General features: G+C 44.7%; 1 long non-coding RNA gene across 1 annotated transcript; it reads left to right on the plus strand.

Moving 5' to 3' along the window:
* Positions 1-633: 633 nt before the first annotated feature.
* Positions 634-7480, plus strand: LOC143443236 (uncharacterized). The gene is made up of 4 exons (XR_013112020.1): positions 634-2963; positions 4060-4112; positions 5137-5285; positions 7050-7480. It is a non-coding gene; the product is annotated as an uncharacterized LOC143443236 (long non-coding RNA).
* Positions 7481-9782: the final 2302 nt, after the last annotated feature.

The raw sequence follows: 9782 nt of genomic DNA on the forward strand, positions 1-9782 counted from the left end.
ATATTTTTGGACTGCTTATTTTTTTCCCTCAAATATCTGTCTGAATAATAAGTTAACACAAAATTAAAAGGTGACTAGAAAACACTTAAAATCAAATAAGAACAAAGGCAAAAGACTTTTAAATGATAGGCTCAATAATGTCAGCCTTTTCTCCAAATGATTTGCCAAGCAACTTGCTTCAAACATATTGCTCCATACCCACGAGGTAAAGTGAGAGAACAAATGTTTTGGTATACAGAGATAACAAGACAAACAAACAAAGAAATACTGTCGAGTGAGATGATGACCCAAATTATTCTCCCTTTCTTTCAAAAAGGAGAAGAGAGACTTGTGCAGAGCTCACTCACCATTTGGTTAATTCTGCTGTAAATTCACTTTGCACTTTCAGAAATTTCCCCCATGAAACACACACACACACACACACACACACACACACACACACGACAGGGAGGGGGAGTGTGTCTCTGGAGAGAGAAGAATGCACAGCCTACAGTCTGAAGCATATTTAATATGCTGTTTTTACAGCAGCCGCTGGTTTCAAAGAACTTTAACCCTCTTGTGTAAATGCGTCACCAGGAACATACCCAGGTTGTCATGGCAACAACCTCAGTGCAAGGCCCTTTGCTCCGCAGAACGGGTGTCAGCTTTCAGTCTCCTTGCATTCCAGGCTGGCATCAACCCCGGGCTACAGCTCAGACTTCATTAGAGGCCCCGTGAAGGACTGGGAAAGAATCCTGAGCAATTCCGAGAACCGTGAGGCAGCTTTCCATGAACACACCTGAGGGGAGAGCCTGGGAAATGCAGAGAGAAGGAGCACACTATGCAAGATTGTGCTGGCTTGTTCTTTAGAGAAACCTGGATAGACCCAGCAGCCTTTCCTAGCTAATTCTAGGCACATCCATTGTCTCAGCTGGAAGAGACAACATCTAAGCTGCTATCCGGAAGTTTACCACAAGCGTCACATGACCCATGCATGCTACAGGTGCAGGGGCAGCTCCTGAGTGCTGCTCAAAGGTTTGTGAGCGTGTTATGGATCATCGAGGGAAACACAGTGCCAGGCTGAGGGAATCCTGCAGCCTGGCACACGTTTTCTGACATATATGAATCTAAATAATGTGTTCAAAGAAGTGGCCTAGAAAATAATTAATTTAAAAGAAAAATTTGATAGTCCCGTGGTTCTTGAAATGCATTGGACTAAAGGGAACGAAATGGACTGTTAGTTTGACTAGTTACTATAGACGGGACTTATAATCAAATGTTTCTGCAACAGCTGGATTCTTGATTATCCGTGCAATCGTGGGCTGTATTCGTGTTAGCCCTAATACATTCTTAAATTTCTTCAGAGAAAGGTCTGTTGGATAAAAGTTATATACATGTGATTTATCCGAAGAAGCACATTCTTGTTTTATTTATTTATTGCATTCATTATTGTATTATTTATTTATCGCACAAGGAACTTTCCAAAAACGGTCCTCAGTGAACTGGCCAGGAGTTCTGAACCACAGAATAAATGCAGCCATCAGAATGGAACGGGAGTATTTGCAAAACCAAAGCTTATGCAGATCCATCTTCATGGGGTAACAAGAATGGGCCCCATCAGGTTCAGAAGCATGCATAATAAACCTGATGGGTACAACAAACTATGTTCAGTAAACTGATTAAAGAGGGGAAAAGATGAGTCAACTTGGTTTTTTCCTACATGTAGAAATCCTTATTCACTCACAACATCTTTTAGCACAGGCCAGGTGACAGCCCCTAAGAAGAGTTTATTAAGAAAACTCAGTTGTGTTGCAATTCTTTAAGGGATTTTTGTGTTTCCTCTTTAAGGGCTTCTACCTGTTTACCTGTGTTCTCCTGCACTTCTTTAAAGAGTTATTTATGTCCTTCTTAAACTCCTCTATCATCATCATGAGAAGTGATTTTAATTCTGAATCATGCTTTTCCAGTGTGCTGGGGTGTCCAGGGCTTGCTATGGTGGGAGAACTGGGTTCTGATGTTGCCAAGTTACTTTTGTTTCTGTTGCTTACGTTCTTGCGCTTGCCTCTCACCATCTGGTTAACTCTAGTGCTACCTGTACTCACTGTCTCTGACTGGAGCCCGTCTTTCCAGTTATCTTGCTTGTGTCAGAACTCCTCAGGGTTCAGATGTCTCTGTGATCCTGTGGTCCTGAGCTCTAGCTGCTCTGAGTGCAGTGTCTCCTCCAGGATGTCTCAGAATATGGTGTCTCCATGGTAGCAGACCAGCTAGGTGTCTGCTGCTCTGGATGCAGTGTCTCCTCTAGGATGTCTCAGGGTATGGTGTCTTCACGGGAGCAGATCAGCTAGGTGTTTGCCCCAGCCACAAGAACCAAGCGAGGGGCAGAAAGGGAATAGTATTCCGCAGAGGTGGGGTTTGGGTGCCTGGACTCCTGGGCATATACCCAGAAGATGCTCCAACATATAACAAGGATAAATGCTCCACTATGTTCATAGCAGCCTTATTTATAATAGCCAGAAGCTGGAAAGAACCCAGATGTCCTTCAACAGAGGAATGGATACAAAAAATGTGGTACATTTACATAATGGAGTATTACTCAGCTATTAAAAATAATGAATTCGAGAAATTCTTAGGTAATGACCACATGAAGCTCATGAAGAAGGAAGACCAAGTGTGGATGCCTTGGCCCTACTTAGAAGGAGTAACAAAATACTCAAGGGATCAAATATGGAGACAAAATGTGGGACAGAAACTCAAGGAGAGGCCATCTGGAGACCATTCTACCTTGGTATTCATCCCATGTGCAGTCACCAAAGATAGACGCTGATATGGATGCCAGGAAGTGCATGCTGACAGGAGTCTGATATAGCTATCTTCTCAGAGGTCTACCAGAGTCTGACATATCCAGAGGCAGATGCTCACAGCTAACCATTGATCTGATCAAGGGTTCCCAATGGAGAAGTTAGAAGTCTGAAAGAGCTGAAAGGGTTAGTGGCCCCAAGAAGAGAGCAACTAATACCAATCAACCAGAGCTCCCCAGGATCTAAACCACCAGCCTGGGAGCACATAGGGAGGGACTCATGACTCCAGCCATATATGCAGGGGAGGATGGCCTTGTTGGGCATAGGTGGGAAAGGAGATCCTTGGTCCCATGAAGGACACCAAGTGGGGGGTGGAGATTTGAGGGTGGGGAGGTGGGAGTGAGGGAGTAGATGGGGCACATCCTTATAGAAGCAGGAGGAGGGGGTGAAATAGAGGGTTTCTGGGGGGTGAATGGAGTAAGGGGATAAAATCTGAAATGTAAATATAATATGCAATAAAAAATGAAAAAAAAAAGAAAAAAAGAAAACTCAGTAAAGGAACAAAGAGATGCTATAGTTAAGGCTACTGAAAACCACATAGCATAACTACTATTAAAAACAAGATGTTTCTTAAGTCAGGCCATGCTACATAGTTTTGAAATTTTAATCAAATGTCAGTTGTCCTCTGTGTAAATAAGCATGGTTCTCTGCCCATTGTCTCTGGCAATAATAGAACTGCCAGGGCTAATGTAGAGGAAAACACTGATTTGTTGGTTTGTTGGTTGGGTGGGTGGGTGGGTGGGTGGGTGGTTGCTTTTGGAATCAGCCTCTTGAATTCTGGCCTCTTGGGGTAATTTAGGGATCCCCTAAAGAAGGAACACTCTGAGGAACCGATGATGAGAGCAGCCCTTCAGTACCAAAGCTGGGGCATCTGAAGTCTCCCCAGGGTTGATGAGGGAACCTGACTAAAGGCCATGATGGTGGGATAGCAAGGGTCAATCAGGGCTGGGGAATAGAACACTCAACCTAGTGGGGACTAAGCAGAGAGAAGCAGGGGCCACTGCTGCAGAAGACCATGGTGAGAGACTGGATGCCTGAGCCAGGGGACTGGGTGGGCCCGGAAGACCACATAAACATATCTGCTACCCACTTAGCACAAAGCATATATCCTCAAGCAGTCTTGTCCCTGTTTAATGTAGTTGGAAACAGGCTGAGTTATGCTGTAGTTACAAAGGGTCTTGTAGATTCCCCTCAACCTGCAATTTCATTTTCCTTGTTTTAGTTACCAGCAACCTCAGCCTACACTGTTCAGTTGAAGAATTCCACAAATGATTGGTAAGTTCTAAATCCTGTGATGAAGCCACAACCTTTGGGACCCGAGTTGTTCCTTTGTCCAGTGTATATACTACCCACTCATCAGTCACTCAGTCATCACATTTATAGGATCACCTGCTATAGTAATCAAGTAACTCTATTTTAATTAATCACAACCCTAAAGCCAAGAATGATGATGGTGGCATTGAATATGCCAAAGAGAAGCTGTGAGTAGCTTCCTGTAAATGAAAGGGTGAAAGCTTACCTTACATATGCACGAATAGGAAGAAAAATCACAGTACCTGTAGGATTCCATGCTGATTGAAGTTTGAGTCATCCCTAGGGCGCCGGATCATATGTACGTATCCCTGTCATCAGGGGGTGGAACAGACTCTGCTCACTACCCTGGCTGTAAGGCTGGCTTTTCATCATCCCAGCATGCATTGGGGCAGAACTGCTCACCACCCTGGCTGGAAGGCTGGATTTTCATTGTTCCAGCATGCATTGGGGCAGAACAGACTGCTCACCACCCTGGCTGGAAGGCTGGATTTTCATCATCCCAGCATGCATTGGGGCAGAACAGACTGCTCACCACCCTGGCTGGATTTTCATTGTTTCAGCATGTGTTGTGCTCTCCTGCAAAGTGTAATTGTCATTGTAAAGAAAATTTACCTAAGTTTCACAATGGATTTTTGAGAGAGAGAGAAATGAGACCAATATCTGCAACAGAATATCCCACTGTGTTAACTTATCCCTGGTCATCTTCTTAAACTGCAGCCTCATTTTTAAGAGCCCTTACCCTTTTATGTCATTCTCCCCCTAGGAAGTCATTTCCAATCACACACTGAAGAACTCTGCTCTGAAGTCCTCTGCTGTGAGGTTTGACCTTCTTGAGTGGTTATTAAAGTATTTTATGTAACGCTGTCTTCATCTCAGGGACTCAGGCTTTTGCTTTCTATAAATCCACCTCAAACCTCTTCACACTTCTGTAGTCTCTGTGGAGAGCCCCAGTGAGAGGCTAATATGAAGTCTCCTCTCTCCACAGCCACTGCTCCTGGAGGACCGATCAGTGCTTGTTAACGGAATGGATGGAGCCTGTGAAAAAGGATTAAGCAAAGGACCCACCAGTACAAACACCTTGGTCGAGGGAGGGAGGACATAGGACCGCATGGCAGCCTGCTCAGGTTACACGTGGTAATTATAGAGATTCTGCTGGTACTTTTTGGAGAACTTATATACACCAATAATGACAGCAGAGACTCAGAGTCATCTCTACTGAGCTCTGTGACGTGCACACAAGAGTGCACGGTGAGTTTCCGAAAGTTACCTGTGAAGGAACTACAAAATTTTAAAAGTAAAGATGGACCATATCTTTCCCTCATAGTCTATGGTTTTTCTCTGTCTTAAACATGATGAAAAGAACATATCGTCCTCATCCAAGCACATCACAGGATGTCTTTAAAGTTGTAGATGTCCAAATCATTTTATATGTTTTTAAATTTTAATTAAATTTATTTATTTATTCACTTTACATTCCAATATCAGTACCCCATCATCCCAGTATCCCTCACACAGATCCTCCCCCATTCCACCCTCCCCTTCTCCTTTGAGAACGGGATTTCCCCCTCTAGGCATTACCCACCCACCCACACACACACACTAATCTACACACACATCAAGTTGATGTGAAGGCACATCCTCCGTTTTACATTCTTAACACATAGAACAGTCCAAAGGGGTATAAGCTTCCACAGCCCCGAGTGTGAAATCAGACGAAGTAACACACTCAGGGAGAAAGAAAAACCTCTCCCTTAGGTATTTTACTTGCACTTAAAACAAGAATTATTATTATCAGACATATTAATGGTTGAGGTCCTAAACATAAAGCTTGCTAGTGTTTATTCATAACATCTGTGCCCCAAACCTACTTTTTCCAGAACATCTTTGAAGTCTCAGTATTAATCTGATTCATGGAGTATAATCTCTTAAATCGATAGGAAGGCTGCAGAGACATCTGTGTGCACACAGACACATGGGTGATCCTGAGACAGCCCATGGGTGTCATACAACTCAACAGAGAGTGTTTGATATCTGAAGGCTGCAGCCTTCCCACCTGAGACAGGAACATAAAAAAGCTTGTACTACATCCCACTCAGCTTTTCCGAGGCACACCATTCTGGGACAGGAATCTACACATTTCAGGTCTAGATACACCTTGACACAGCACAGATGGAGTCTGGAGTTCACCGATGGAATTTTATGTCCCTTTCGGGGGAAACAGCTCTGTTACTCCTCTGCCTCAAATAACAAGTCTAAAATTTCAGCGGCAAAACTTCAAGATGATTATTTAGTTCTTGAGAGAAAGTCTGGGAGGTGATAACAGACTTCTCTTTCAACTCCAAGGAAGAGGTGTTTGTGCAGAGGAGACAGAAGCTGGGGCAGAGCTGAATGGGTTTCCTAAGGTTCTTGGAATGGCATCTAATAGCAGTTAACATTACAAACCAACGCTATGCAATCTGCAGTCAGCTTCAAGGCCCAGCACCAGTGAGTTTTAGTTTCTTTGTTTTTAAAAAAACAGTCTCTTGAAAGTACTGTATTACCAATGTCCTTGTTAACATAGCTGGTGTGATGGGGGAAATGCCAACGACTTAGTTAAAAAGTAATTGAAAATCTAAATTTGAATAAGTTTAGAAGTAAACTTTGTCTCGTTTTGCTCATGTTCCTCTTTCTGTGTATAGCACCCCACACGACTGGGAAGATTCAAATGAGATTTTGGGGGGGGGCGGTTAAATACAGAGAGAGAGAGAGAGAGAGAGAGAGAGAGAGAGAGAGAGAGAGAGAGAGAGAGAGAGAGAGAGAATTCCGAGTGCTGAATTTTGTCTGGTGCCAGAGTTTTCCTGGCAGCCCTTGCCTGCGTCTTTGCCAGCGCTTGTTTTGAATCTGAAATGTCCCACACAGGCTCATGCTTTCAATGCTTGGCCCTCGTCTGGTGCTGTGCTTCTGGGAGGCTGAGGAACCTTCAGGAAGTGGGGCTTAAGGGCAGAAGTAGGCCACCGGAGGTTGGCCTTGGAAGGCCCCGCCCCCATTGCTGCCATTCCTTCGGTTGCTTCGTCCTCCAGGCTATGAGGAAACACAACCACACCAGCTCCTTGGCAGTGAACGGAGCCTGGCCGCTGTGCCTTCTCACAGGAGCTGGACCCCTGAAAGCCACGACTCTTTCCTCCAGCTGTTTCTGTCAGATCCCGTGGTCATCATCACACACAAGCCACTAACTAGTACCACCACGATGCCTAAAGAAAACCTTCCTTTTCTCACCACTAGGGACTTTGTTTTGAATAAAGGGCATATGACAGTGCAAAGGGTGCCTAACGTAATAAAAAAACGCTAAACATTTGTTATTATTTTTCTTGGTGGTATGTTTCTGGATATTTCATTATTTTTTCCCAGAATCTTTGTTTTCCAAAGTGTCCATATTTTTTTTTTTTTTTTTTTTTTTTTTGGTTTTTCGAGACAGGGTTTCTCTGTGTAGTCCTGGCTGTCCTGGAACTCACTCTGTAGACCAGGCTGGCCTCGAACTCAGAAATCCACCAGTCTCTGCCTCCCAAGTGCTGGGATTAAAGGCGTGCGCCACCACCGCCCAGCCAAAGTGTCCATATCAAATACGTTTTTAATTTAACCTAGTGGCTTCTTTCCATAACCCTCTAGAACACTGTAGAAGGTCCATACAGACCATGAGTATGCTCTGATCATGTGACAGGGAGCGTGTGGACCCACAGCCGCCAACCTCAAGTGACAGACTTAAATAACATGAATGGGCAACTCTGAGCAGATACCTATGCTGAGTACTGTGGCGACTTAATCTCAGTTGCGCTCAGCAGCGGAAGGCTTAGCACATGGCTCATGGAGACTCTTCTCTCTCCTCCTTGCCCCTACTCCATTCCTGGAATCACTGCCCAAATAAACCACCTGCATGGAATCCTTGCTTTAGCTTCTGCTTTAGGAAGACCTAGCATAAAAAAAAAGTTAAGCTCTGCCTTTCAGTAAGAAGCCATTGACGGCTGAAGTGGCTCAGTTGTGGAGTTCTCGCCTAACATACAGGAAACACTGGGTACGGTGGCCCATACCAGGCCATCTCTCCAGCCCCAACTATCACATTCATAAAGGGACCAACTTGGTGAGGCTGTTGTCATGCAGTGTACCTAAATGTTTTTGGTCAGTAATCATACCATTAGGAATATTATGGAACACAAAGTTCCTGTTGCCTAGCGGCATTTGACCTATTTGATTAGAGCACAACACATTTCCACAGGTTGGCAGTGATGTGGGCATAAGGAAGCCTACTAGACTTGCAGTTGGAGAAAAGTACAGAGAGGTACTACCATTAAGCACAGCCCAGAACCCAAATGATGATAACAAGCAACTGTTACTGCCCCGTGTGTCTTACGGTTGCTTTAGAGTGTACTCCCTCTGGTCATGAAAATACATGTTGGTCCATGTATCACTATGTCATGTTACTCCAGCAGGAGCCTCAGAAGAGACTCAAAGTAGTGAGAACAGATAAACTATTGCACATGCTCACAGGTTGTGGATGAGGAGCCAGCAAGACCGTCAGTCTAGAACAAGTAGGCATCGAAGCCCATACAGCAAAAGAACCAAGGGACCTGAGAGAGGGCACCATGAAAGGCAGCACTGGATGTTCAACAACTTGTCTTAGTTAGGGTTTGACTACTGTGAACAGATGCCATGACCAAGGCAACTCTTATAAGAACAGCATTTAATTGGGGCTGGCTTACAGGTTCAGAGATTCAGTCCATTATCATTAAGGCGGGAGCATGGCAGCATCCAGGCAGGCATGGTGCAGGAGGAGCTGAGAGTTCTATATCTTCATCTGAAGGCTGCTGGCAGAATGCTGGCTTCCAGGCAGCTAGGATGAGGGTCTTAAAGCCCACACCCACAGTGACACACCTATTCCAACAAGGCCACACTTTCTAATAGAGCCACTCCTTGGGCTGAGCATATACAAACCATAACACAACTGTTTCACAGAATAAATGGTACTGGTGGTGAGGGCGCCTGTGGGCTTGGAGAAGAAAGAATAAAAGACGGGATACAGATACACAACATAATGTTATCTAGTGTGTTCCTCTTCTAAACACAAAGTCTGTTCTGACAAGTTGGCACATAGTTCCCCACAGGAGATTGGCAAGTTATTGATATTCAAGAGGGCTGAGTAAGAAAATCTGTCACACAATGGGAATCTTAGGGACAGGAAAAGGAGATACACTCACATGCTCGGGAACCACTATGTTCTCTAGGGATGTTTGTGACACTGTCCAGTCACCTGGGAAACTCCTACGCCTTGAAGACCCTTGATGGCAGAGATATCACCTACCTTAGAATTTGGAAACATAAAGTCTCTCCCCAACCAACTTTGCTAGCTTGGTGGCAAGGACATGCCTGGCCTCCTTTGTGACAGATATCTGAATCTTTCTCTCCAGGCTCTTAGAAAGGGTACTTTCTGTTTCATTGGAACGTTTTGCCATGAAGAAGTCCAACCCATATGAGCAAGCATGCACGTGCACTCAAACAGAAAACAAATCCCCCCGGTTTCTCAACCAGGCTGTACCAGCAAGTGGACTCTGTCAAGGCTGCCTTTGACGGCCCTCTGCTCCCTCCGCTCTCTCTGCCTTC

This window comes from Arvicanthis niloticus, chromosome 8 (assembly GCF_011762505.2).
Source record: "Arvicanthis niloticus isolate mArvNil1 chromosome 8, mArvNil1.pat.X, whole genome shotgun sequence".
Classification (NCBI taxonomy): domain Eukaryota; kingdom Metazoa; phylum Chordata; class Mammalia; order Rodentia; family Muridae; genus Arvicanthis; species Arvicanthis niloticus.